General features: G+C 38.0%; 1 long non-coding RNA gene across 1 annotated transcript in view; it reads left to right on the forward strand.

Moving 5' to 3' along the window:
- Window positions 1-25755, forward strand: part of LOC144579642 (uncharacterized) — a 145830-nt gene that overhangs the window by 93950 nt on the left and 26125 nt on the right. The window contains exon 2 of the long non-coding RNA XR_013527777.1: window positions 15237-15341. This is a non-coding gene — a long non-coding RNA (uncharacterized LOC144579642). The remainder of the gene's footprint in view (window positions 1-15236; window positions 15342-25755) is intronic.

The raw sequence follows: 25755 nt of genomic DNA on the forward strand, positions 1-25755 counted from the left end.
AAGAAATCATAGACAACACAAACAAATGGATATATATTCCATGCTCATGGATGGGTAGAATCAATATTGTGAAAATAAACATATTGCCAAAAGCAATCTACACATTCAATGTAACCGCTGTCAAAGTACCACCATTATTCTTCACAGAATGAGAATAAACAATTCTGAAATTCATATGGAACCAAAAAACAGCCCTCATTGCCAAAGCAAGACTAAACAAAAAGAACAAAACTAGAGGTATCACATTACCAGATTTCAAACTATACTATAAGGCCATTGTCACCAAAACATCATGATATAACTATAAAAACACACACATAGACCAATGGAACTGAATAGAGACCCCAGAAATAGATTTCCAGTTGTTTTTTCTAGTACATAGAAATGCAATTAATTTTTGTTCATTGACATTGTATCCTGTGACCATGCAAATTGTATTTATTGAGTCTGGGTATTTTTGTGTGTAGATAAATTCCTTATGATTTCCCATGTAAATCGTCATGCTGTCTACAAAAAAAAAAAAAAGATTTACTCCTTTTTTTCCAATATTTACTCCTTTTAATTCTTTTCCTTGCATGTTACTGCTTCAGATCCTAGACTTTAGAATGCATATACATCCATTGCACTAATATTTTAGTTGTATATACATTAGAGCTACGTCTTACAGACCTGTTGCTTTTGCTTTAATCAGTTAGTTGTTTAAAAAAATTAACAAAAGAAAACTTTCTCACCTTTAGCCACATACTTACTATTTGCATTTCTTCATTTTCTGTAGGTATGAGTTCCCATCTAGTATTACTTCAATTTAATCTGTAGACTATTCTTTAGCATTTCTTGAATGCTAGTCTGCAGGCAACAGATGTTCTCAGATTTTTTTTTTTTTTTAAGATGGAGTCTTGCTCTATCGTCTTGCTCTATCACCTAGGTTGGAGTGCAGTGGCGCCATCTTGGCTCACTGCAACCTCTGCCTGCTGGGTTCAAACAATTCTCTGTCTCAGCCTCCTGAGTAGCTGGGATTACAGGTACCCACCACCATGCTCAGCTAATTTTTGTATTTTTAGTAGAGACCGGATTTCACTATATTGGCCAGGCTGAACTTGAACTCCTGACCTCCCGATCCACCCGCCTTGGCCTCCTAAAGTGCTGGGATTACAGTTGTGATCAGATTTTTATTTTATTCTCATCTCAAAAGGTTATATTTGCTGGCTAGATTCAGAATTCTGGGCTATTGTTTTTTATCTTTTTCTTTCAGCATTTGAAAGACATCATTCCTTATGGCTAATGGCTAGTGTATGGCCTTTCTGAAGTGTCAGCTGTATGCTGAGTACTAATGAGATGTTAACAGAGTGCTAAGGCGGTCTAGATCTGCCTGCTCTGGAACTCTAATATTAGTCTCCTACTTCTGCTTGACTTCTAAAATCTTTGTTCTGCTCTCAGCCCCTAAGCAACTACTTTCTTGTAAGACTTATGTAGTCTTTTCTTGCACAATAGCAGTTCAGCCCTTAGCCAAGGACTCATGGCAGGGGTGGGGGCCCACATTAGGTTCTGGATCTCACTTCTGCACAGGTACCTCCTATTGACTATGATGCCCTTCAGATTCCATCCTCTTCTGCATCTCCAAACTGATGTGTGACTTCTCAGCTCAGGCAGAGTGCTGTATACTGGACTCCAGCTCCAGCTCCGCCTGTTTTGGGAAATTGTCCCCAGGTGGAAATTGGGGAGGTAGTAGGTGATACAGATGGTTCTCACCTTGTGAGCTTCCCTTCTTTCCAATGGCTAAAAATAGTTTATTTTAATATTTTTCTCAGTTTTGTAGCAATTTATGATGTGCTGGAGCCAGCTCATTTTAGCTCCTGAGGAGCAACTTTAAAATTTTTAGGAAAATTGCCAGTTTTTAAACTGTTTGTAGGTCGAAATCAACCCAACCGGGAATATGTATATCATAAAAAAGTCAAATACTACAAATCATAACTTTTTTCTTTTAATTAAAGAACTGATTGTTAAACATTACCAGCACACCACTCTTTAATGATTGTAGGGCTGGTCAGGTACTAATTTTTCCATCATGGCTGGAAGATGAAGTTCCATTTTCTCCTAATTCACTTATTTCTTAATCTCTTTTCAATTTTACTTCAATTGCCTCCAATCTGCTATAAAAGACCATTTTATTTCTGAACTTTTCTGTATTTTTTATACTTCTGAACCCATATTTGGTGACCTTTCTCTTGACCTTGGCTATTGTAAATATACATTAAAATTGATATATTTTTTCTGTTTCACTAACTGTGCCTTCTGTGCTGTATTTAATGACTTCTGTTTTTCTGTTCTTTAACTGTGGGTTCTCCCTATCATTCAGTTTCTCCTTTAGATAGCTGGCTGGTGAAGGAAGGGGGTTCTGCCATGTCATGAAATTTGTGGTTTCCCCTTTCTCGCCTCTTCACATACTTTTGTTGGTCTGGTGCATCCTTTTGTGTTTTTCTATTTTCAATTTACTCTGTCTACCTTTGTTCCACCCTTCTTCTACCTGCTGAAAAGACTCATGTCAATGACTCCTCTGATCTTCCACTGGAGACAAATTGAAGGACTTGAAGCTGAGAAATCAAAGGAAATAGAGATGAGAACAAGAAGGGAAAGGATCCTAAATGTATTTGTGTACCTGTCAATTTTGTCATCTCCATTCTTCTTTTGACACTTGTGTCTTCTACAAATTCTAGTTTATGCACAATATATTCATATTGGATTTTGTCAATATCCAGTATGGAAACCAAATATTCAATTCTACTTTTAACACATCCTCTTTGAGCCTTCTATGACTACCCTTGCTCTATAATATTCTATTTCTTCTGCATAACTAATAATTTTCTAGTCTTTCCCAAACTGGTCATGAAGTTATGTTATTCAATATCTTCAGTTCGATTAGAGGCTACTTAAGTGCAGGTATCATTTTCTCTTTCTTTCTTCATATATTTATTTGTTTTTATTTTTATCTGGCCAGTGTCCAGTAATTTTTATAAACTCGTCCTATCCATCATGATGGCTTGATTTCAGAATCCATTTAAATATACATATTGTTTGCAGGAAACTTGATTTAATTTTTGTTCCTCTGCAAATCAACTTATCCTGTTGACACTAAATCATTGACACAATTAATCACTTATTTTTTAAAAAAGAAAAAAGTTTAATTATTTAAACATCAATCCATAGATTTAGTAAAATGGTTAATCCAATAAATTTATCTTAACAAGCAAAATAATTTAATGTGCTCTAGTCATTTATTAGGCTTGATAAATGTGTTTCATCTACAATGATGTCATTAGATGATTGTCATTAACCTCCAAGAACCCCTAGCATCTCTCTTCTAACTTTTTGAGGAGACGATAGGGTATCTAATAAAGCATGTGTGGCAGCATTTCCTCTGTTTAGGGTATTCCCCTTGCTCTGTATTCACTCTCTCTTCCTGGAACTTTCTCATGCTGACCTGATTTCTCCTCTTTATAACTTGTTTTCACATAACTGGAATTCTCACACTCAATATAGCTGCTTATGTAGAGTAATCAAGTACATTTGGCCTTCCATTTTAATACTACTTACATGATACAAGTGAGCCCCTCAAGGAACAGGCACAGTCAATAAAACAAAATTACCATAAATTCTAAGACATAGAAATGACACATTAAAGACTGGTTTTATGATGAGATTTGTCAGAGAAGTCACAGAAGTTGAGGAATATTTAAACTACCTTTTAAAATATCTAGTCTGAAAGACGTCAATTTACACAGGAGAATGCCAAAGCTCAGGGCACTGGAAATGACCTACCCCAGTTCATGTAGTTAGTTATTTTTAAAGCAGGAAACAGAACCCTGGTCTGATCCCTATTTGATAGCTCTCTCCACTATCACAAATATTTTAGGTTAATTTCTCCTCTCTTTCATTTTGTCCTATTAATGTGCCTTGGAAACCAAACGAATATGCCTATTCCATTGTTTCTTGACTTCTCATCTTCTCCAGCTACTGCCCTATTTATCTGCTACTCTTCACAGAAAAAATGCTACAGCAAATTGGCTCTACTGGCCTTCTTATTTTCTTGTTTATCTTAACAAGCAAAGTAATTTGATGTGCTTTAGTCATGTTTCCCCTTTCTTGCCCATCTCTATCTCCAAGTTTCCTATCAGTGTCACCAATTACCTCCATGTTGCCAAATTCACTGTCACTTTTCACTCCACGTTTTACTGAACTGTCAGCAGTATTCAATATGAAAGACTGTTGTCTTTTGGATTCCTTGAATCAACAAACTCTGATTTTTCTTCTTCCCATTACAGAATGTCCTTTCTCAGTTTTTTTCTTATCTTCTTTTTCTCTTAACTGATCTATAAATGTTAAAATGTAATTCAACCAGTTGTCACAATTTCAAAAAAGAAGTTATGAAAAGCACTGATTTGAAAATCTGACAAACATATTACAAAAAATTATAGTCAAATGAACCTCATGGACATGGAAGAAAACATTCTTAACGAAATATTAGGAAATAAAATACAACAGCATATGAAATAGATAACACCAAATAGAGCTTATCTCTAGATTGTAAGTTTGGTTTCATATTAAAAATTCAGTGTGGGACATGGTAGCATGCGCTTGTAATCCCAGCTACTCAAGAGGCTAAGGCAGAATTGCTTGAACCTGGGAGGTGGAGGTTGCAGTGAGCCGAGATGGTGCCACTGTACTCCAGCCTGGGTGACAGAGTGAGACTCTGTCTCAAAAAAAAAAAAAAAAAAAAATTAAGTGTGGTTTATCATACTATTAAAATGAAAGAGAAAATGTTATTTTACATAAGTTTATACCAATTTATTGATAAAAGCTCTTAGCACTCTAGGAATAGAAGGGTTTTCCTTATTCTAATAAAAATCATCTATAAGAACCAGTAGTTAACCTCATTCCTAATGGTGAAATATTGAATGTTTTCTCCCAAAACCACAAACAAGGCAAGAATGTCCACTTTCACTACTTCTATCAACATTTTATCAGAACTCTTAGCCAGTGCAATAAGAAAAGACAAGGAAATAAAATACATACATATGAGAAATGAAATAAATATGTCATTCTACAGATGACATGACTGTCAAAATAGAAAAGTCTAATCAACCTTCAAAAAAACAGCTAGAGCTAAAATGTGAATTTAGCAATGTCGCAAGATACAAGCTTACTATATAAGAATCAACTGCATTTCCCATATTTAACTGCATAATAAAGAAAAAAATTAAAAATCAATTCAAATTTTAGTAGAGCAAAAAAGCATAACATAGAAATAAGTTTAAGAAAACCATGTAGGATTTCTACATCAAAAATTACTAAAAAAAATGTAGAGAAATGGATGGAGAGCTATACCATGTATATATTTATTAGAATATATACCACTGTTAATATGCTAATTCTCCCCCAAATGATATATAGGATCAATGCAATGCTGTCCCACCAGGAATTTAAAAAAGGAATTAATAGGCTGATCTAACATTTATATGGAAATACACAGGAGCTAGAATATCAAAAGTTATCTTGAAGAAGAACAAATTTTAGGGACCCAACCTGGCTGTAAGATTTGCTATTGAGCAACAATAATCAAGAAAACATTGTATTAGCAAGAGAATTTACAAATAGGTCAGTGGAAGAGATTAGGAAGTTCAGAATTAGACCCATACTGATATAATTTTGTTTGGTTTTCTACAGTCACCAATGCCATATAGTATAAAAAAAATATTTTCAACAAAATGTGCTATAAAAACTGGGTATCTACACAGAAAAAATAATAAACCTTAATCTGTACAATAATTTGAGATAAATCCTAAACGTAAACATAAAGACTAAAATAATAAAGATTGTAGGAACAGCACAGTAGAACGTCCTTAGGACTTTTAGACTAGGCAAAAGTTTCCTAGAAAAGACACAGAAAATTGTAACCATAAAAGAGAGAATCAGCAATTTGGTGTTATCAAAATTAAATATTTCTGCTCATCAAAAGGCACTATTAGTAAAATTTATAGGCAAACCGTAGATCTGCATAAATATTCATGAAACATACATCTGACAAAGGACTGATATTCAGTATATATAAAGAAATCAGGTTACTCAATAATAAAACTGCAATCCCATGTTAAAAAGAGGCAGTTAAATGGATACTTTGCAAGGAAAATTATATAAATGACCAATAAATACATGAAAAAACACTCAACATTAGAATTATCAGGGCATTGGAAATTAAAATCACGATGAGATATGCTAAACACCCTACAAAATGGCTAAAATTAAAATCACTGACAACACCAAGTGTTGGCAAGGGTATGGAACAACTGGAAATCTCATACGTTGTTGACTAGAATGTAACATGGTATAACTATCTTGTAAAAACATCTGGTAATTTTCTAACAACAGATACCTATTCTGTGACTCAGCAATTCTACTATCAAAAAGGAATAAAAACATATCCATTAAATAATTATATGAGAATGTTCATATTGTTTATTCATAATAGGAAAAAGTGGAAACAGCTCAATTATCCATCAACAATCAAATGACTAAACAAACTCAAGTATAGTCACATACGGAATACTGCTTAACACTGTAAAGGAAAAACCACTCATACACATGACACAGATGAATCTCAAAAATGTAGTGAAATTTAGTAAGAAATACCACAAAAGAGTATGTACAATGTGACTACACTTATATAAAGTTCTAGAACATGCAAAACTAATCTAAGTGGCAAAAAGATTAGAATATTTGTTGCCTTGGAAAAGAGGTGTGGGGATTTGCTGGGAAGGCACATGAGAAAACTTTCTAGATGATAGTAATGTTTTATATATTGATTAAAGTTAGGGCAGTGGGTATCAATTTTGCCCCTTTTCTCAGGTTATTTTTGTTAAAGTACAAAGACAATTTGGAGGCCAGGAATCTGCTAACCATCCTACATTGCCCAAAGATATCCCTCCACAACAAATAATTATTTAAGGTTCAGAATAGTGTTGAGGTTTTAAAATCCTGAGTTAGGTTTACATATTTACATGCATTTGTCAAAACTCTTTAGCTTGAGCCTTTTTGTTTTTGCATTTCGCTCTATGAAAAGTTTCCTATATAAAAAAAAGAAGCAAAACAAAACATTAATTCTAGTTAATAATATGTATACTTTAGTAGGGATATGGGGGTAACGTGGTCTTTCTTTCACCCGAAGGGCATTAAAAAATAACATGGATTGATGCATGGATAGTGGGATGGATAAATGAAAAGCTATTTGATAAAATATATATAGTAAAAATTTAATTGTACAGTCAACAGGATGAGTATATAAGTATTCATTATTCAATTCTTTTAAGTTTGAAAATTTTCATAATAAGATGTCATCTTTGATTTCTTCTTTTACCCATACATATTATTTCCATCAGTATGTCCTGCCTACTCTATCATCAAAATGTATCTCTAATCAGTTCCCTTTTATCTATTTCTACTCAGCCTAAACTATCAACAACTCTCTCAACAAGGCAATAGCAGTATGCTGCTAACTGGTCTCTTTCTGCTTCCTCTCATGCTTCTTTATAATGTATGCTTCACCCCATAGCCAGAGCCATCTTCTTAAAACAGAGCTGATGTATGACACTCCCTGATTAAAACCTTCTGAACTAGCAGCTTGCTGTCCTACTGCCTTACTATGCCCTGCAAGGGTCTCCTGGACCCGACACTTGCCTCTTGAACTCTTCTCTCTGTCACCTACTGTGTAACAATTATCTAGATCATCTAATCAACTTGTATTGCTTGGACCTGTCACACTTTCTCCCGTATCATGCATTTACTCTACCTGTTTCCTCTGCATCTGATACCTTTTTCCTGGCTCTTGACATGAATAACTCTTTTTCAGGTTTCAATTAACATACTATTATTTCTTTCTCTCATCTAAAGTACATGACTCCCTATCAATGCCTTTCCCATTGCCTGTTTTATTTCCTTCATAACAGCTACATGAATTTATGTTGTTTGTGTGTTCCAGTTAGATTTAAAAGTTCAGCAAGGCAGGGAACCCTATCTGTCTTGTTCATTACTATATCACCAGGCCCAGAGTAGTGTCTGACATGTTAAGTACAAAATAAATGTTTGCTTAATGAGTGAATGGATGATACATTTAGAAACTTGATTGGGTGACGGAGATTTTCTTTTGTTCAGCATTCTAGAAATGGCCACATGCTAGAGAATGGCACTGTCTTAGATAAAGGACGTGCCATATAAGAAACTTACAGAAGAATATGAAACAGATGATCTATCATAGAGCTCGTTCCTCAGGCATGCATGCCTCTGGGCTCAGCACACTGTTTTGATTTTCCATTGACTTGGCTCAGAAATAGAGGGTTAGTTAAATGAATTATGGAATGTCTTTCTGAAGATAGAATCTTTGCACATAGTAAAAATAATGTCATACCAAAATATTTACTGACACAAAAAAACTTCTTGATATACGGTCAACTGAAAAAAGTGGGCTTCAGGAAAATGTGCTCAATATTATCTCCAGACCACTAAGCACCTTGAGCCACCCATTACCTCTTACCTTTCTTAACAACACTCTTTCAAGATCGTTAATAGATTATTTTCCTTTCCCTGGATTTTGAGGTCAGGTACCTTTGGTAACTCTTGGAATCAGAGGGACCAGGTGTTTTTGCAAGTCCTAACTATAGAAAGGCCTTGAAGTATGTGTAACTCTTTGGATATTTACTTAATATTACTTTACTTAATATTAAGTGCCAGTAGTCTTCAAAGTACTAAGGAGCTGGTGAAACTGATCAAGGCATTTATGTTGTATTCTATTGTATTCTATGCTGTGAAGGAGTTTAATGCTTGCTGGTTTCCAGAGTAGACCCCTGTGATATAATGAGGGAGCTAGAGTGCTCCACTCTGAAAGCAATGTGGGTGGAGTCATCTGCTATCTGAGTGTTCCTAAGTTTTTCACCCTTATCTTTGATATCTACATTATAATAATCTGAGGCTCCCTCCTGTGTGCCTGCAAGAATCCATTCTATACTCAGCTCTCTCTGAGGTTCACTGGAGGAATACTTTATCAGGTTCCTGAGGCTGCCACAACAAAGTACCACACTCTCTGTGGCTTAAAGCAAAAGGAATAGTTACTGTCTTACAGTTCTTGAGGGCACAAGTCCAAATTCAAGATATTGGGCAGATTGGCTTTTTCTGAGGGGTATGAGGGAAAATCTGTTCCATGCCTCTCACCTAGCTTCTTTCTGTCTCAGGTTTTCATTGATTTGTACGTGACATTCTCCCTGTATCCTCACGTCATCTTCCTTCAGTGAATGTCTGTCACTGGGTCCAAATTTCCCTTTTTAATAGGGACATGACTCATGTTGTATTAGGGCTTGATATGAGGTCCTAATTGTATTAGGACCTAATTTTAACTTAATCATCTGCAAAGACCCTATTTTCAAATAAGATCACATTCACAGTTACTATGGATTAAGATTTCAACTTTCTTTTTTGGGGGCAACACACTTCAACCCATAACAAATGCCATTCTGAGTGTGGCTGTGCGCCCTGCTCATGCCAGCCCTGTGTTCTGGCTTCATCCTAGTTGTCAGTTGTCTCCACATCACAGCTTCTTCATGCAGTGACAGCTCACTCCTATCTATCAGTAAAAGGCTGTCATTTAACAGAATTTTAATAAGGATGTGAGGATGATATAAGTAAAATATAAGGCAGAGAAAGGAAACTTGAAACTGGATGTTAGATACATCGGCTCTTCAAGTCTGCTGTCCACAGCCTCTTTCTGGGTTCTGGCCATCTCTGTCCTTATCCTTTGGTCCACTGTCAGATTGTAGGATCTTATAATCTCTCCTAGAGTGGTTTTCTACATTTCAGTTATTTCCTCACCCCAGTCTGGGGCTTCCACCAGAGGAAGCACAAAATAAATAAATATTAAAATAAGCATCTCAGAGATGTACTTTTTTCACAGTTAAAGCACTGTGATGTTACTTAAAAGATGGCTTAAAAACAAGATTTGCAGCATCTTCATATGGCTACAGGCCTTCCTAGTTAAGAGTGTGTAGGTAGTTGCCTTAGAGCTGCTTGACTAAAAACTCTCACCCAAATGATCTTGTCCAGAGCAAAGAGAGCAAAGAGAGGGCATTCTATATCAACATATTTTCAGCAGAAACCATTACAGTGTTTTGTAAAAGCAACATCATTTTTTTCTGACCATAATTGTGTTGTGGTGTGGGTAGGGTCTTCTAGAAGAATTTGGATGAGAACTACACATTAAAAGATGATGTTTATTATATGAAGTGGTAATTTAAAAAAATACATCCTTAGTGTGTTAGGCATGTAAGTTCCTAGAAAACGAATTGTTCAACCAAATGATATGGGGTACAGGTCACAAAAGCATGGGCTACAGTCCACACTCTGCCCCACGGTATGTCCACCTTGTCACTGACACTTCAAGATAGTGGCAGATTAAAATCTGTAATCAGCACATAATGAGCGTAGGGAGTCACTCTACTGGGCTAAGGAACTAAGAGAAGCCATTGCAAAGAACCCAATATTTGAACAAGGTCTTGAGGCTGAGATTTACAAATTTGTACCCTTGGGCTGGATATAGCCAACAGCATGTTGATCCAGCATTCTCAGGAGATATAACAGAGCAATACAGATGACCTCTCTAGAAAATTGAAAGCTCTGTTAACACATTAAGCCTGCTTACTTGAAAGCAACAGTAGTCTAGATCTCTGTCCCTTTAGAAAGGATATGTAATCCTCAGTTCTCTGCAGTCCCCGCCAATCCCTTTTGTGTTCTCAGCATGCAGGCACAGTTAGTTACTTCTTGTCATTTATTAATCTTGATTTGATTTCTTTTTAAAATAGATAAATATTCCTTTGTCCCTGGGTTCTATCAGAGGTGGTAATGCAAAAGATAGGCTCGGATAGTGATATGATTTTTCTTATAAAATCAGTTTTACTTAATCATATTGTTTCCTGTCAGAGCCCAATAAAAGTTTCATTTTTAAAAATCTCTGTTATTAAAAAAAAAAAAAACTTAGCAGGACTTTGTAGGCAGAGAAGGGCAATGGGGTGGATTAGCAGAAAATGTATTCCAGTCAGAAGAAACTAATGGAACATAGTCCCAGAGTTATAAAAATGCATATGAAGTCTAAGAAACTGGTTATTCCCTGTCATGTACAGGAATTCCACCAAAAGTAGGATATTAACCTTTTAACTGGGTGGTGGAGAGGGAAGAATGGGTGGGGTTAGAGATGGTGGTAGAATGTAGAAGAGTAAGGTGGCCTGAATGACTTGCTGAGCAGCTGGGGATCTGTGAGATTCCTGGTAACAGAATTGATGGGACTAGGTGATCAACTGTATGATGGGTACATTGTTCAGGAAGAGAATGGGCAAATGAGTATGAGCTTTTTATAGACCTTCTTGACATAGCATATATTGAAGATTGAGAACTGAAACAAAACTTTGTCAGCTCAGTGTAGGTCAACCAAATTTTTCATGCCATGCAGGTCACCACAGCAGCTAGGTGAAATATGAAGTGTGGTAACAATCTGGAAGGGAAGATCAATTAGATTGGTTTTATTTTGTTTATTAGCTGGCTTTTGGGACCTCATTGGGGTCAAAGTAGATACTAGACATAGCTTTCTAGCATTATCTTTCTTGGCCCAAGTGACTGTCAACATCATGCCCACTAACAGGAAACATGTTAGCACGGGCATGGCATGTTTTAAAACTTGGTTGACTCCTGATCTGGGGTAATACTGACTTCCATTTAGCTTTAGGAACCTCATGCTTCTTAGTGTGTGCTGGCTGGATATCAACATCTTTTTGTTTGTTTGTTTGTTTTTAAGACAGAGTCTCTCTCCGTCGCCAGGAGCCAGGCTGGAGTGCAGTAGCCCGCGATCTCGGCTCACTGCAACCTCTGCCTCCCAGGTTCAAGCAATTCTCCTGCCTCAGCCTCCAGAGTAGCTGGGACTACAGGCGTGTGCCACCATGCCCAGCTATTTTTTTGTTTTTTTGTATATTTAGTAGAGATGAGCTTTCACCATGTTGGCCAGGATGGTCTCTTGACCTCGTGATCCTCCTGCCTCAGCCTCCCAAAGCGCTGGGATTATAGGCATGAGGCACCGCGCCCAGCCGATGTCAATATCTTTAGACCTATTTTAGACTACTGGGAAAAATGGAACCAATTCCTGATGAAAAATTAACATATTTGAGAGCTTACTAAAAAAAAACAAATGTTAATTCTTTAGTAGCCATTTTATTCGTTTAGCACTTTGGCTTTGATGACTTTTAAAAAAAATAATTTTCTTTAATTTTCATCTCATGCAAGGCTGTGATATAGGAAGGAGATTATAATTATTATCTGTATTTTATATGTAGAAAAGTTGAGGCTAAAAAAGATGAAGTACTTTGCCCAAAATTATAGTAACTGAAAATTCCAACCTAGAATACGGGTTTTACGGATTCTGTTCCATTAGTCTTCACCTGTTCAGTATTTAGTATATTCTATCTCTCAAGACACTATGTTTTTAAAGAGGCAACCTTTGAAAAAGAATTTTAGTATTGTATCAGTTAAGATTGTTTTCTTGTCGAATAACAGAAAATGTAACTCAAAGTGGCTTTAATACAATAGGAAATTTCTTGACATATATTTCTAGGGTAATCTGGGATTCAGTTGTGGCTTCATCCAAGATGCTTCATTTTTCTTTATCTCCTGTTGCTGTTTTTTGTTTGTTTGTTTGTTTTTTGAGACAGAGTCTTGCTCTCTCACCCAGGCTGGAGTCACTGCAATGTTTGCCTCTTGGGTTCAAGTGATTCTTTTCCCTCAGCCTTCCAAGCAGCTGGGAATACAGCACCGACCACCAGGCTAAGTTTTGCATTTTTAGTAGATATGGGGTTTCACCATGTTAGCCAGGCTGGTCTTGAACTCCTGACCTCAAGTGATCTGCTTGTTTTGGACTCCCAAAGTACTGGGATTATAGGCATGAGCCATCACGCCTGGCCCTGGCTTGTCTTTCTATTGTGTTGACTTTATTTTCAAGTTTCCCAAATTAGCCAGATAGCTGGCAGTAACTCTGGCCTTTATGGACCTGATAGAACAAATCTTCCTGGCAGCTCTTGAATAAGCCCCAGGATTCACCCTGTTTGGACCAGCTTGGGCCATGTGCCTGTCTCAGAACCAGTTATTGATCAATCCCTGTGGTGTGCTGATATATTAACCGAGTAACAGACTTCACCTCTGGAGGTAGGAATGGAACCACACATGGACTCAAAGAGGGTGTAGGGCCGTTCTCCAAAAAACATGGAAGATGATAGTTATCAAAGAAGACAAGAAATAGGTGCTGGGTGGCCAAAGCAACAAATGTCTTCCACAAGGAGTCACCCAAATCCCTGGGTTTGTTCTCTAGTTGATTGAGGAAATGAAACATTTTATTGAAAACGAAGCCCCTTGTCTACCACACAAGCAGCCCTCATCATACTATCTCACTATAATGCAGGGAGACCCACAACCAGATTGTGAGGAAGGTAAAGTTAGCTTCATCGCACTATAGTGCCCTATTCTGCATCCGAGTTTTCTAAACTAAGGCCACTGAGTGAATTAGACTTGGGTGGTAGTTTCTGTGCTGGCTCTCAGTTAGCTCCTAATTTAGTCCTAACTTTCAGCCTTTCTCTCTGTCTTCAGCTTTGTGCCTGCCACACTGCACCTGTATCAACAGATTTCCTACCTACCTGGTGCTTCTGGAGTGCTCTCTTATATTCCTGTGGTTTTCGGGGGCTCCATCTTCTCCACGGTTTGCTCTTCCTATTTTTGGATCCCTAATGGGATCATTCCTAATTATTCTTCACGACTCTGTTTAACAGTTACCTACTCTATGAGCTTTTCTGATCCTAACCCTCCAGGCTGAAATAGTGGTCTCACAAGACCTTATTCATTTTTATAATAACATACTTACTATATTGCATTTTACTACCTTTTCTAAAACTTACTTTTAAGTGAAAAATGATAATGATATATATTTATAAGGTATAATGTGATGTTTTGATCTATGTATACATTATAGAAAAATTTAATCAATCTAATTAAAATGTCTGTCACTTCACCAACTTATCATGTAATTATTGACTTACATGATATTCTTCCGCTTGAGCTCCTTTATGGTCACAACGTGATCTATTTGCCTTGTAACTAGTAACCATCCCAAGATTGACTCACAGTAGGGTCTCATATATTTATGAAATTGATGATAGACAAGTGAAAATGTGACTGAATCATCTGACTACTAATTAAAGGGCATTAACTTTACTCATAGACCTGTATCATTTACTACCCTTTCTAATGTCAAAGTACAGAGACAGAGAAATGCTCTGAGGACACACCCAAAGCCAGCATAGGAAAAGGCAGCAGATATCAGTCATTGAGGATTGACTTTCCAGGATTGGACCTGTGGGAGACGATACTTTGCAGAAAACTTGTCCTTGCCATCTTTTCAATGTCAGTAAGAGCTGAAGAAATAAGATTGGAAGACTCACAGATCTGTGGCTCAATTAATGATCGTGGCTGCTCATTATGGTGAAAAACCTGTGCCTACGCTGTGTCAGAAGCTACCTACATCAGTGTTTTTATTAACTTCCTTCTTTTTTTGGATAAGACTGCCAACAGATATGGTGTTGTCATCGAATGGGAAATCACTAGTGAAGGCAGCTGCTACCTAGCAAGCCATTTTCAGAATATTGTGACCAACTTGTAGTATCTCAGAATTACAGGATGAGCAGAATGTATATAGCTGGAAGTCAAGCACCAAAAATAATTGCACAGTGCTGAGAAAAAAAATGGCCTATGAGAAAAAGTTAGAGTAATTAGCTTATTTTACTTGGAGAAGAAAAATATGGGGAAATGTATTGCATTAACAAGCTTCAACTCCACAACAAGTAACTCTAGAGGATGGTGAATTTAAAGTTGTAGATGTTGAAGGATTTTTCTTCCTATCCTCTCTCCATTTCCTGCTTTATTTTTCCTCTGCAATACGTTGACAAAAGGTAACAATGTGATGATTTCAGAGAGTGTATGAGAAGAAATACTTTGGACATTTGCAGCATTCTTGCATTGTCTTGCAACTATTTCCCTCCCTTTCCCCTCCCGGAAGATAAAAACACAGAAAGGAGTAAGTATACCATCTGCAAGAGCTCTTTTCTCTTTTACAGCCATCCTGTTGCCATCTGCTAAAATCCTCAGCCCACCTGCGTAGTGAACAGCATTAATTGTTTTCCAGAAATGTACAAGAACCACAGTCTCCCCCAAGACTGAAGGTAGGAGGAGGGGGACATTTTGCAGCAGCTTCAAGTGAGCTTTGCACCCTGCAACCTACCTGAATTCCTTTGTTAATCGACTGTGTGCTCAGTCAAGCTTACTGTCTGAGCAGGGATGGTTCTTGGATAAAATAGAATCTTGGTGTTTCTTTTGAAATTTCTGAAGCCTGCAGGTACTCAGAGGTGCTGTTCCTAATGCTGAGAAGAGTTTAGAGGTTATTGTTGGAATAACAATAAGAGCTTTTAATTTCTCTCTATCTTTTTCTTTTTTTGCCATAAAGAATCTTTGCTTCCAATTAGGGAGTGTGTTTCAGTCAAATTCTGGCATATTCTTTGTTTGTATCATGGCTGAAGTTTAGTTTTCCTTGATGATATTAAACAAGTGGCTTGTGATGTTCTGAAAGGGAATTAGCTAACATTTCTCAATGCTGTTGTCATTTTGTACAGAAAAACTCTTCCATTTGGAAAGCTGTGACATATGTTGCAGAATGTTTTCCCTCCTGGTGGTCATTCTTTCAGTGCCATTGGTGTTTCCTACCATTGTAGCGACTCAAGCACCCTCATATATTTCCAAACAGCCCCAAGAGGGCTATTCCACCCACTGTTGAGAACTATTGAGCCTGTCTCTTTTCTTCACCTTTTACTATTCAGGAAGAGAGAAGAAGTCTAGCTGCTGCTTCCTGCTCGGGTGAAAAGAGACTGGTCTGTGTAGCTCCGAATTATGTAATTAGGGCCATAAAGTACCAGGAAAAGCCTAAGAGTATGGAAAATTGAGAGGGTGTCTGTACAAGCACATCTTCATGTTAGCATTTCTCTCTCTCTCTGTCATCCATCTACCCACACTATGGTTCTTAAGTCTGAAACTAAAGTTTATAACAATTTATGTGAAGCATAAAGCAGTTCAGAGGAAAAAGAAGGTTCAATTTAAACAACCAGTTATCATGAACCAATTTGAAATACTAATAGTTATTGTGAACAATTGGCCCTTGTGTACATATTCTCCTGACAAGTTCATTTTGCAATTATATCATTGGATGTCAGTTGATAATAACTATGACTAGTTTAGGCTACCATTTTCATTATTTATTTATATATTATTTATGTATTTTTTTATTCATTCATTCATTTACCTTTTGTGGGTATCATTCTGTGTTAATAACAATCCACAATTCAAGTGGGATTGTTTTTAAATCAGCCTTATACATCAGCATATTCTGTGAATAGATTCATCAGATTCAGCCTGCCTCTCTCAACTAGTTTATCACTTTCCTTATGAGAAAGAGCTTATGCTGACTTCTATTTCCCCTTCCTGAAACAACATTGCCTTCATAAAAAGGAAAATAATGACTTGGTACAGTTGGCCATTTTAAGGCTGCATCTACATAGGAAATGGGTTTTGTCATTCAATGGCTGATTGCTAGGCAATCAGTCATACAGCAGAGTTAAGCCAATTCGGTTGGCTTAGCACCTAGAATAATTGCTTATTTAGTAACTCATCTATTGTATGGCAATCAACAAACATGGATTGACCAGCATTGTGATAAACCTAATAAACTGTATTGTTTCCTTTCCATCTAGAACTGTTAATTTGTGATTAACAGTTTGCGATTTGTGATTCAAAGCTATTTGTAATCAGTAACTACAAACTCATTTGACTATCTGCCTATCTAATGTGTACTGTGTTGAATAATGAGTATATAGAGATAAAGGGAGTTGGTGCTGTGGAAAGACAAGTTTAGGAGTCAGAGAGATAAGACTTCAAATCACACCAGCTCTATGGACAAGCCATTTAACCTTTTTGAGCTGCAGTCGCTGAACTGCTGTAAGAATTAACTGCACAGCATATACTGTGCGGGGCCCAAGAGTACACATCATTGTCATATCCATTATTATAAAGAAGATGTGGCTTCCATCCTTGAGGAGATTTATTCATTGTAAATTATGTAATAAAATAAATTCTAGGTATGCAGCATGTCTTATCTTAATTTTAAATTCTTAAAAAAATCTAAATTTGGGATGTGTGTTCTATTTGAGCTACTGCATATTCACATTTCTGTATCTAGACTTTTTCTCTGATATATGAAGATAAATGATAAGTGCCATGCAGACCAAACGTGACCCTGCCACAGCTCTATTCAGAACATTATCTCACAATTGTTCCAAATACTCTGGGACTGAGTCATCTAATGTAGCTTACAGGAAAACAAGCTGTGTGTTACTGTAGGCGACCTTAATGATGTGGAGTTATTTAAGAATCCGGTGTTGACCACTTCCAGTTGAAAGTGCATGAGCAAATTAGGAAGACAATATAATTACATATACTAAAATTAGGTTAACACACATACTTTAATAGCTCAGTATGACCATAAACCAGGACTTCAATATCAGAGTGCTGTCTCTTTATGTCCATACATATAATTTTACACACACATATATTCAGGGTGTGTCTCACAAGTAAAAGTTCATAGTAGTTTTTATAAGAGTCTGATGTAGAATGGTGATTATTTGGTTATATAGTACCTTTCTACCCTGAAAGGGAAAAGCCATCTCTTGAAGTTCAGGAACACATCTTATTATGTGATGTTTTGCAACAAACCATGTTAATGACTTATGAAAACAACAGTATCTATTCAGCTTTGAAATTCTCAGTAGAGATAGCTTGCTTGTTGTCCACTTCAGCTCAGCTGTGGCAGCTCAAGGATTTGTGCTGGAATCATCTAAAGCGAGAGTGGATCTCAAGTGGGTGTGATTTTTGCCTCCTCTCCAGGGAATATTTGGCAATGTCTGGAATAATTTTTGGTTGTCACAGTTTGGGGGAAGGATGCTACCGACATCTGCTAAGTAAAGGCAAGGGATTCTGCTAAATGTCCTGTAATGCATAGTGACCCCCACCACTCCACCACCACACCCCCCACCCAAAGAATTGCCCCTCCCAGAGTGTCAATCATGCCAAGGTATGGAAGTCGTGATATAAAGGCCTATTCATTTAGCTATCTGGTGGTTGCACCTCTCCGTTCCCTGAGGGCCTTAGCTCCTCTTCATATGGACCTCTCTACTGTGGCCTCTTCACTCTCCCTGTGACCAGGCTGTCTCACAGCATGGCAGCTGGCTTCCAAGTAGGGGAGTGTCCTGATTGAGAGAGCCAGGCAGAAGCCGAATCCTTATGTAATCCAGCCTCAAAAGTCACATAGCATGTTCTACAGAGTAGCCACAAACTCTTGCTCATATTTTCACGTGTGTAGGGGGTAGGCACGTGGACCCTGCCACTCCATGGGAAGAGTGTCAGTAAACCAAGTTATAAAAGGCAGGCAGGGTTCAGTAGCTCATGCCTGTAAGCCCAGCACTTTGGGAGGCCAAGGCGAGAGGACCGCTTAAAGCCAAGGGTTCAAGACCAGTCTGGGCAACATAGCAAGACTTCATCTCTACAAAAAGAAAAAAAATAGCCAGATTTTGTGGTGTGTACTTGTAGTCCCAGCTACATGGCAGACTGAGGCAGAAGGATTGCTTGAGCCCAAGGGTTGGAAGCTGCAGTGAGCCATGATCACACCACTGTACTCCAGCCTGGGTGACAGAGCAAGATTCTGTCACACAAAAAAAAAACAAACAAAAGAAAGAGAAGAAAATAAAATTTGCCAGAGGGACCATGTCTCATTATTATTTGTATCTCAGTACCTTAGCAATCAATGAAAGGTAACAGATTCTCAATCTGTGCATTTTTGATTGTATTATGTTAAATAAACTTAGTATATGAAATATATGTTAAACAATGAGGAGATTTGGCATTATATATAACAATTTTCCACAGAGTACCTCTAAATAGTGACTTGCTCCACTTCATTATAAAGTATGATTTAATTATGAAAATTGTAATGGCATATTTATTCATCTGGTTGTTCATTAATTCAGTATTCACCGAGCACATACTGTAGGGTAAAAAAGTGTGCTAGGTGCTGGAATACAAAGATGAATCAGACATAGAATTGCCTTCAAGTTGCTCACAGTCTAGTGGGGAACGTAAGCAACATATATAAATCATTTTAATTCAGGACAGAGATCATTAGAGGTACAAATAAAGTGTTATGGTGCTATAAGAAAACATGGAGCTTTTATAAAAAATGAAAAGTGAAGACTTTATTAAGGATGTTCACTCTAATGAATACTAAATCTTTTTATTTCCTCACTCCACACTTCTATAATTGTGAGAGGAAATTGGCAGAATTTCATCCAATTTTATAATATTTGATAGAAGCAGTCACCTAAAACACAACAGAGAGCCATCTGCTGTGCAGCTGTTAAGTCTGTCTCCGTCACAGTCATTTATTGCTATGGGAAGGCATATCTTTTCACAAGAATATGGTGAATCTTCCTGTTGCAATCCTTAGGACATTTCAGTCTGGGTGATCGAGAAAAGCAGAAAAGTCACAGACATCCATAGGCTGCCTTGGAAACATGGACCTGTTTTATAACTTAGTAGCAGTACTGCATACCTACCTTATGGAATTATGAGGATCCTCAAGGATATTCCTGGAAGTCTGTGTGTATTGGTGGCTCTCAGACTTCAAATTCCAAAGGGTGGAATTTGGGCCTCAGGTCAAATTCACTACTGCTTGGCAATTCGTTAATCAGGTTTATCCCATCTAAAACATTCATATACTTAAAATACCATTCTAAAATATATGTGGTATTTAAAGGAACAATTAATGGTATTTCAGAGAATGCTTATGACATGTTATTAGAGTCTACATTTATAATTCAGAGAGAAGAGGAAGTTTCAGAGCAAGGAGACCAATTCGGAAGCTATGATATAATCGAGGAAAGGGAGAGTGGTCTGGCTTAGAGTAATAGTGGAAAGAATCATGATAGCTAACATTTATTATTTGCCATGTGATGGGGACTATATATGGCTTCATGCAAATTGTCTGTATTTATAGACACAATAATCATTTGACATAGGTATTATTATTTTCCCATTTTACAGATAAGAAAACTGAGGCTTGGTAAGCAGTAACCAGTAAAACTGGAATTTAAGTCCACCTGAATCTTTCTCTTCAGTCCATGGTTTTAGCCATTATGCGTATTGTATGTGATATAAGGAAAAAGGTGAATAGGCCCAAGGAGGAAGAATCTAGATGATTTAGTAATAGGATTGGGTTTAGGGAAAAAAGAAGAGTGAGGCCTTCAGGGTAACACTCAGGTCATATCTTGGATTTGGCCAGCTGGATGAATGGATGTGTAGTTCTCCTGAGCTGGAAACACAAGAATGCTGAGATTGGCTACTGACAAGCTTAGATTTGAACATGTTGATGAAAATGAAGTTCCTGAGGGACATCTATATGTAGATGACTGGCAGGCAACTGGATTTGTGTCTTGGAGTTCGGGGAAAAGATTAGTATAGAAGATAAATGTTTGAAAGTCATTAGCCTTGATATGAAACATTGGGAGTGAAGGAGAAAGTCCAGGAAGAATGTGAAGCCTGGGAAGGGAAGGTTGCTTATTACAGAATATAATGAATAGAATATAGCCAAAAGTTGCTCATAATCTAGATATGGAGACAAACAAAGATATGTGGAACAGCTTGAGAATAATTACCAGACAGAATGCAAAGGAGGGCAGCATGCCTTTTAGAATTAGAAAAGACAGAACAGAATTGGAATAGGGTTCATCTGGAAGACTTCCTGGAACTTGGATTTCAGCTGAGTTTCTGTGAGCATGCAATAATGTCAAGAAATTGGGGAATAAATGTGGGCAGAGGCCTGTGGTGGGGGGCAAGGGAACTGCTCCCTATCTATGCCTCTGCCCTTCAAATTTCCTCATTCCTACTTTTCCCAATGGTACATTTCCCTCACTTGCAGCTCAGGCTATAAGGCTATTGTCTTTGCATCTGACTTGGAGATTAGAGTCCATGGGACATTCAGTGGGGAATAAAACATGGTTATAAAGTAGAGAGAACAAAGGCAGTTGGGACTTATAAACTGAGCTTTTGGTTCTCACTGCCTCTGACCTTGAATATCCACAGGAGAAGTTGGGGCCTATTGTTATAAAGCTGAACATCCGCCTGGCCTAGGAGTCAGAGAAGGTAAAGGAGAGTTCAGAGGAGTGTGGAACTGCAGGACACCCAGCTGCTGCTCCACACCCAGGACTCAAGTCAGCAGGAAGTGACACCACATGTGAGCTTCAAAATAAATGCCCGCAGTGGCATTTCCACCCTCCCAATCTTGTACTACAAGCTTTCATGGCTTAACCTAACCAGAAACCTACAGGTCAGGAAATTCTGGGAAATATAGTTAATTCTACCCAAGTGGACACATTACAAGCCTCCAAACCATGAATAAAGGCAACCAGGTGTAAACGAACAAACAAACCGAAATTCAGCAGTTTGGTTTAGCTCCGCACTTCTCAAACATTCATGTGTACCAGAAACACCTGGATAGTAAAACGTAGAGTTTCTGATTGAGTAGGTCTAGGGTGGCACCCAAGCCTGGGTATTTCTAACAAGTTCCCAAGTGATACTGACACTGCTGATCTAGAGACTGCACTTTGAGAATCGCTGAAACACAGAAGCCTCATTAAGTTTTAGTGAGAAGTAGTAGTGGAGAAGAAAATATAGCAAAGGAAGAGTTAAGAAAAGCCACTGAATACTAGACAACTTCTGAGTGAAATCTGATGTGACAGGACGTCATTATAAGTGACTGAAGAGGAGGTTGACAGCAGAGACGGTGTTTGCAGCAGGATGTGCTGTTTCTGTGTGGGAGAGGCAGTGTTGAGTAAAGCTTGGAAGTAAGGAAATAAATGGCAAGATAGTTTAAAATAATCTAGTGATACAAATCCAGAACAGGAAGGTAAGTGACTGTAGAAACAGAGAGAAAAGATGCAACAACGAAAAAACTACTTTGGGTACAACTTCAAATTTCCTCATTCCTAATTTTCCCAAATGGTACAGAAACATGTCTCTTCTCTTTATGTCATCAGAGTCAGCCTTTAAGTTTTGTCTTTTATAACATTTTTTCTGATTATCTTACTAACACCAGTGCATTGAAGGACATTTGGAAATCAGAAAAATATAAAGAGTAAAATAAAAGGTTTTCCCTAAGGCATATGTAATCATTACCAAAGTTAAGGTTTAATTCTTTTCGTCCTTTTCTCTTCTGCGTTTATGAATTTGTATATTGTATTTTGTTCATACTTGAACCTGGCAGACTTTACCCTTGACCACACTGGGTTTGGTTTTAACTGGACAACTGGGAAGATATGTTACTAGTGTCCAGCTGAGGTAGCCCGATGGCCCCCAGTGTTTCCATCCATTTTTTTCTTTCTTGAAATGAGCACCACCTTCCCTTTTTAGAAAATTCACTGGAGTGACATCAATGTTGGGCTGCCAGCAGCTTGTCATGGGTTTCAGATTGATGTTTCCTCAGACATCAAATGAGGGATGAGTATGATTAGATCAGGTGGCTAAGATAAATTTCTAGAAAGACGAGATATCACCAGTGGGGCCAAGTCCCAGCTTATACATATTATCTCATCTGACTGGACTGCACAGAATCTCTATGAGACAGAAAAAATAAGAATGAGTGACAACAGGAATAACAATCAATGTTTATTGAATGCTTACTCCATGCTAGGGACTATCTATGGGTTGTCCCATTTAATTATTAAAACATTCTAATGGGAAAGGTTAAAGGTTCTTTTATTTCATCTATTTTATAGATAAAGACTTTCTGGCTTGGAGAAGTTACAAACTAATAGAAAGAGAGAGAGAGAGAGAGAGAGAGAGAGAGAACGAACTTAACTAAGTGACTTCTCCAAGATCAAACATGTAGCCCATGGTAGAGTCTAGGTTGAAAGCTAGATCTTCAGATTCCCAGTTCCTTGCTTTCTCTACTTTATTCCATTGCTCTTCTAAACAAATTTCTTGACTCTTTTTAATGCTGACCACAGCTTAAATTCTCACTTCCCTGCTCCTGTTCTTAATTTTGGATTTACAACCTTTGCTGATCTCACTGTCTGCTTGCTGTGTCTACTTCCAACTTCCAACATTTAAATGTTGGTACTTCTGACCCCTCCCTTTCTCCCAGTCTGGTAGCCTGAACCCAGGGTATGTCTTAGCTCATTCTAAGTCTTCCCCTGGGCATCAGCAGGAAGGCCCCAGACTCCTCACTTGACATTACCCAGCTAATGAGAACTTTGAGGGGTGGTGATAACTGATTCTGAAGCCACTAAGTGTCCAGCAGGATGTGGCAAGAGTAGTTTACCTCCAGTTCACTCACTCAGAACCCACCCAGCACCATCTGTCTCCTCCACACTGCACCTCTTTCTGCCTCCTCCTTCCCATCCCTGAATCTCCTTTTTTGCCCAGGCCTCTTTCCCTTTCCATAAGGCACAGTACAGAAATCCATTATCCTCTGCTTCAAACATAGAGGACATTAGGGGCTCTATCCCCATGAAGTCCATAGCCTCTTATATGCAAGTAGCAATGAGTAATTTTTACATATATTTCCCAGATAGAATAGAATGTGAAGGCAGGAAGCAGGTTTTCAAAACAAATAACTCAACTTGAATTATTTTTACATAAAAATAAATGTAAAGTATAATGCTGAAATCTGACATTTCTAACTTGAACTTTCTTTGTCAAGAACCTCTAAGTTTCAATTTCAGCTTTTAAATCGACCACCTATTTCATTCTCTTTCTTAAATCATGTGTCCAAGGCAAATTTTATTTCACTTGGTATTTTAGTTTGGTTTGCATTTGTTTTGATTCATGCTCTGTAATTATTACTCATCTGTAGAATTTTCTATCAGTCCTCCTATCAAGGGCTGGACCATTTTTCTTACAGGCAGCCCAAGATCTCTAATCTCTGAATCAGCTCGTTAAACTGGACATGAAACACATGTATATCCTGAGAGTAGACAACAACCACTTAGAGAGATATTAAACCAAACAGAGGATTTTGTTTCCAGTGATTTGTCTTCATGTCAAGGCATATCTTGTAATGTGTGTGTATGTATTTGTGTTTGTGTGTGGTGTGTGTGTGATACCAAGACAAAAAGTCATCTGGTTTTGGCAGTAAGTATGTTCTTATGACTTCCCAAAGAAAGGTTTCAGAACAAGAAAAGGAGTAAACACTTGACGATCAGAAACGAAAACATGGTGGTGAGGAAATAGGGGCAGTGAGTGTAGAAAATTCATTTGAAAAGCTGGGAAATGTGACAGAGGAGGAGGGCAGAGAGAGAGAGAGAGAAGATTAGGAAGGAAAAGTAAGAGAGAGAGAGATAGACACAAAGGTAAATAAAGAAGAAAATAGGAGAGAAGAGGGAGAGAGAGAGAGACGGAGAGAGAGAAAGAAAAGAGAAAAGGAGGTGGGCATTAGGCTGAGATATTTTCAAGACTGGAGAAGCTTGTGTGTAAGTGGTTAAAGGGCAAGACACAATAGGGAGTGAAATATGAATGGTAGGTAATTTAGGGATCCAAGTCCTAGGGAGAGGAAACCATGGAGAACCCAAGCAGTAATATGAGGCATAGAAGGGAAACCCTTTGCCATGTACAGAATGAAAACAAACCAATATTAATTAAATACCCATACACGCCACGCCCTTTGCACATCTCTCTCATGTAAAATGCTAACTCCTCAGTAAGCATTACCCTGATTTTGCAAGTAAGGAAACCAAGACAGATTAAGTCAGTCATGCATGCCCACCTAGCCAATGGGTGGCAAAGCTGGTATTAGAATTCAGCCTTGTCTGATTCAAAATAGAAGCTCTTTTCCCTATGTAACTCTATCCTTTAGAACTATATCCAATGCAGGACAAAGAGAGGTAGATATTTCTGCCAGGACAGAGAGAAAGAGTTTATGGTGCAGTGGGATCAACATTTCAGGAGAAGCTGAGGAAGCTCCGGGAGGGATTACAGATACAGCACTGCAACAGGTAAGCTGCTGTGGGGAGCTGGCCAGCCCTGCAGTGGCTGAATTAGTCCAACTCTAGCAATGGTTCTCATGCTACTCTTCAGCATTAGCAGGGGAACAAATGGAGTAGGTGAGGACAGTGACCCATGTGGAGAAACATGTCCAAGGGTAGGTGTCCAGGTGTTAAAGGAGGCAGAGCCTGAGGATGAAGTTGAGCATTGGTTCCAGTGAGTGAGAAAAGCTACAAGCTGAATGACAGCTCTTTCTGATGAAGGGAGAGAGTAAGTTCCAGAGGCTTGAGGACAGCCGATCAGGTCATTCATGATTTAGTTGCTTGTCTGTCCCACCTCACCTCCTACCACCTGTTTCCCGGGGTTGGGTTTCTGGCCAGGACAGACATGTTTAGCAGTTTTTCCAATGAGCAACATTCTCTTGTGTTCCATTCTTTACATGTTCTATTTCCTCTACCTCGAATGCTTCCTCCCACCTCTGGCTTCTTTCTTTGGCTTTTT

The sequence above is a fragment of the Callithrix jacchus genome, chromosome 15, assembly GCF_049354715.1.
Source record: "Callithrix jacchus isolate 240 chromosome 15, calJac240_pri, whole genome shotgun sequence".
Classification (NCBI taxonomy): Eukaryota; Metazoa; Chordata; class Mammalia; order Primates; family Cebidae; genus Callithrix; species Callithrix jacchus.